This window comes from Pinus tabuliformis, chromosome 8, assembly GCF_031772625.1.
Source record: "Pinus tabuliformis cultivar Carrire ecotype Pingquan chromosome 8, CPIR1, whole genome shotgun sequence".
In the NCBI taxonomy this organism is placed as follows: Eukaryota; Viridiplantae; Streptophyta; class Pinopsida; order Pinales; family Pinaceae; genus Pinus; species Pinus tabuliformis.
In genome coordinates, this window is record NC_142294.1 from 1715111916 (window position 1) to 1715116872 (window position 4957).

Below are 4957 nucleotides of genomic sequence, written 5' to 3' on the forward strand. Positions count from 1 at the left end.
ATTGCTTCTGAAGCAGCAACAATGTAGGCAGAAATTATGCTGTGCACAGCAAACTTTGACGGTGTGAAAAACAAATACAGCAACAGGCTTGGCAGAAACTATGCAGTGGAAAGCAAATTTGAGAGGGTAGAGCTTCGAACAAGTGAACATGGGTAAACATAAGATACCAATCTTCATAGCCAAACAACCTGTGACTAGATTGATGGGACAGTTCCTTGGGAATGACAGGAGAACTGATTTTAATCGTTCGGCTTCCAACGATCAACTAAACTGCTTTTAATCGTTCGGCTTCCTACGATCAACGATCAAATTTTGTTTAATCATCTAACACCATAAATCGACGGTCAACAATAAGACACGGAGTCGACTGGGGCTATTCCTTTCAAAGGGAAACGCCTTACGGCGTAAAAATTTAGTAAAACACTATTTTTAATAATAATTTTGCATTACTATCATTATGAGATGCTATTTTTAATATCTAATTCTATCATTTTATTTTATTTTTTAAATAAAAATATAAAATTAATCAACTTTTAAAAATCAGTTATAAATAGATAGTAAAATTTATATTATTATCTTTCCTTTTATTTTCATTAGATACCTAACCTATCAACAAATTAGTTTTAGATTTCCAAATATATTCACTTTTATTTATTTGAAGATAAATTGCTATTATCATTGTGATGATGATGGTTAATGTCAGCTGAGACCAAACATTGGTTTATCGGACCTAAAGAAACAAATTATTTATTTTGATTTAAGATTTTATTCCTATGCTCAAAAAACTTGGAGAGAAGCCTCTCGAGCTCATTATAATTTTGACATTGTAAAAGGCTAGGAAGGTTAGTATTGTAACAAAGATTATGAAACTGAGATCTAATGTGGTTGTATGCGGGGCACTCTAAGGGGAAGTGGTTTTCATTCTCGATGTTCCTATTCTCACATATATGGCAGATCCTTTCCATCCATGGTGTTTTAGGAAATACCCAACGACCCGTTTCACTATGGAGCTCATGAGAATTCGTTCTAATCTTTGCTATATTAATTTTCTTCTTTGAACTAGTCAAAATAGAGAGATACTTTTGATCTTCTAGGGTGGGGTTGATGACCTTCTTATAATAACTTAATTTTCTTTTAGCCGCTAAATCTTTCTCACACCACATTTTTCTTTGAACTTAGAAGTAACAATATCTTTAATGTTATTTATGTTTTGCAATGCATCATTCTCGTTGATCTCCAAATAGTTTAACTAGGCCCTTGTGTCTTTACGCCACCCCCGATTGAGCCTTAGGTGGTTTTGGCTGGAATTTAAAGCTAGCTTAGGAAGTCTATGATCATCTATGTTATTGAGTTTGTGCTTGTACAGTAGAAACCTAATCATAGCTAGGCTCTCAATAGGGGAAAGACCTGCTTCTATAAGGAGAATAGGATAGGGTGTATTACCTTTAATTTTCAGGTTATAAGCTATAAAACGCTTATGGATTTACTCAATATTTCTCCATGATTCTCTAGAGATGCTGCAACCCGAAACCTCACAGCCATATAAGATAACAAGAGTGACTAAAGTTTCAAAGAGGAACTTCTTTTTATCCCACATTACGAGGTTTGCTGTTTTACAATTATTTTCAAAACCAAAATAAGCTTTCCATCCCCCATTAATCCTTTTCTCAATGCTATGGTTCCAGTTGAGCTTGTGATGAATATCAATTCCTAGGTACTTGTAAGAATACACTTCCTCCAAGTTATTATTGTCATACATAAAATTAGCGTAAGCGTCCTTCTTGGATTTGATAATCATAACTTTTGTTTTGTCAGTGTTAACATTCATACCCATATAAATCTTTAAGAAGCCTGAGTTGCTTATCAAGATCAGATGGGCACCTTGTGAAAAGAACAATATCGTCAGCATAGAGAAGAAGGATGACAACTATCCCAGCTAAGATTGTGCCATCACATCCTGCGTCCTCTAAATAGCCTTCGAGCTTATCGATGTAAATGCCAAATAGGGTAGGGGAGAGGGGGCAACCTTGTTTAACTCCGATGTTACACTTAATATCTTTCGACCACCCCTCATTGCTCTTTAGTTTGACAATTACATTCTCGTATAACCTTATAGCGGCAGCTCTCAACTTGGGAGGAACCTTTAGCTCTTCTAATATATTCCAAAGGTTGTATCTAAGAACCGTATCGAAACCCTTTCTAAAGTCCACAAAGCAACAAAATAAATTGGATTGATCATTACGACATTCCTCCGCAATGCTCCTAAGTGTAACGAGGTGGTGATGCCTTCTGAAACTTGCTTGGCCTTTAGCCCGCTTACCTTCACTTTTAAGCCATGCTTAACTTCCTTTCCAAAATACTACCATATAACTTGGCTAAGAGAGAGTTGATCATAATTGTCCAATAATTAAAAGATTGATCATTATTATATATAAAAATTAATATTATCTAAATTAAAACATTTCACATTTTACCTTAAATGACCACTAATAACATAATAATGTACAACTTATCAAAATTATTTTTGAAGGCAGAGCAGTAGATTATATTAAATTTATTTTATTAGAGCAAAAGGCGTATAACAGGATATGGAAATAATACGAAGCTGCTTATAGTCAGCTTTTTGTTTTATTGTTCGCTGGCTCTCTGTATTTTTAGGCCGTGTGCATGCAATTTAATTATGACACGAATCAAGATTGGACCTGTTTATTATGCACAGACAGTTAAACATTTCTGCTCCTGAATTTTGAAATCCAACCAAAGCATTGTGATAAAATTTTGATGAAAGGAAAGTGCATTCTAAATTTAGAACAGTTTTAAAGTAAAGAACAGCTAGCTAAAACGCTGCAAGAATTTGTTTTCATGATTTAATTGGAAGAACTTATGCAATAGATTCACGGGACCTGATTCAAATATTTCACCAAATGTATTTATTCAATCTACAAAAGCCTCATAAAGCGCTAAATACCATAGACAAACGTGTTGAATTTATGAGAAAGTGTGAGAAAACAAACCATGCGAATATTTTTCATAAGTTCATACATTCAATTCCACCAGCTGGAGGAGGAGATATCTGAGTTCCTTTACATTTTTCTTCATGTGAAAAATTGAGTAACGGAGATAAAAATTTAATGAAAATGTGTGAAAATGTTTCTTCATAACCTCAGATATGTCTTTCAACAAAAATAAAATAAATTATAACAGTGCATCAAAATCGGCAAGTATACCATCCCTTGGCAACCTTGTTTATAAAAATGAATATTGAATATGATAAATTGTGAATCATAAAATCCTTATTCTGTATACATCAGCCATCTACTTTCCTCTGGTAAATAGCGAAAATTAAAATCATTTTATTGGGTTGGAAAAACCCTTCTTGCAACACAGTTCCAAAACCGCAAAACGGTTTCCATTGACAGATGGAACCACGATCCAATTCCACACCCCTCACAGAAAAATGGAGTCGTGCCGCCATGATTCTGTATCTGGAGAGCTTACATCATCTCTGAATTCTTTCTTCCTCAATCTCCGAGAAGTGTCCTTTTCTGGGACTGGATCTTCATTTTATAGTTTGGCGGTTTGGAAAATGTTTCCCAGAATCTTCAAACCTTTGGCGCGAGCTCGAAGTTCTTCTTTCTTGGAACTCTTATCTTGCAACACCATGTGGCACACATGTGAGAGGGTCTCTTCAATGTCAGGCAAATTTACTTTCCAAAGTGATTGAACAATGAATTCTTTGTTGGACTGTAAAAATGCTTCCAAATCCGCTTCACAACAATTCTCCTCCGTACTCCGCTGCTGTTTGATATCTTCTAATAACTGCAGCAGTGCAAAAGCACCTGTTCCCGCTGTAACTTGAGATTTTAGAAAATGCGAACCCAAATGGAAGGCTCCTTTCTTTCCAAGTTCCTTCGCCGCTTCTCTTTCATATATGTAACCAATTGTCTGCAGTATATTGTTTCCATTAGCTGCACCGCCCAGCAATTTAACGTCAGATTTAGCTTCTTCTATAAACCCACCCTTGTCACCTTGTACGTACGGATAAAGACGATCTTTCAAAACCTGTGCAAGCTTTTCTTCTCTTTCCTCTTGTACTTTCCTGTTATCCGTGTGCTCGCCTTCAGTAAAGATCTTCTCGAAAGAAGCCATAGAAGCAATTGTGAGGTGGCCTATATAGTCTTCAAATAACTTGCTTCCAAACAGCATCGCAAAGACTGCTGTTGCCTCTATTATTGTTTCCGTTGATACACCTGCTTTTCCATGCGCGTCATATGATGCCCGCTGTGCTGGATCACTGAGAACTTGGTAAGCTTCTCCCAATATCTGAAATTTTTCGGCCGCGGTAAGATCGTTAGGGTTTCTAACAGGATGTACTTGCCTGGCCATCATGTAATAAGCTTTCTTGATCTCTGTTTCAGTGGCCCTCGGGTTAACTCTTAGAACTTCGTAATAACAGGTTTCCTTAGCCATTGCTAAAAGTCTGCAGCAGATTCCAGAGTTCTGGCAGAATCAGATGGGAGAACGATGTCCACCGGGAGATCTGGTTGTCCAGAACACTATCAATAGGTGTAGTGGGGCAGTCGTTCATCTATTTATATCATTTTCATGGAGATGGAAATCAAGAAGACAAAGATCCGTTGGTATTTTAAATATAGAACTATTAACTCTATCTATGGTACAATTTAAATATAGTGGTTTGTAATTTTTTTTATTAATTTTTGGGCTATATATTATATATTTTTGCAAGAATTCTGGCTCTACATTTTCATTTTCTTATTTATAGCGTAACGTGAACATTCTTTATCGACAGTGTCATTCTGAAATGCCTTCATATATCTTGATGGCAGTTATTAGTTTACGAAGGTGAAGAATGGTGTCGATTTGAAAAAGATGAAGAAAAATACTATTTGGATTAATTACTAATGATATGGTTGTATTTGTTGATCATATTAATAAT

The 4957-nt window shown here is 35.7% G+C and overlaps 1 pseudogene; it reads right to left on the minus strand.

Moving 5' to 3' along the window:
• Positions 1-3564: 3564 nt before the first annotated feature.
• Positions 3565-4470, minus strand: LOC149242890 (chaperone protein dnaJ 10 pseudogene; annotated as a pseudogene).
• Positions 4471-4957: the final 487 nt, after the last annotated feature.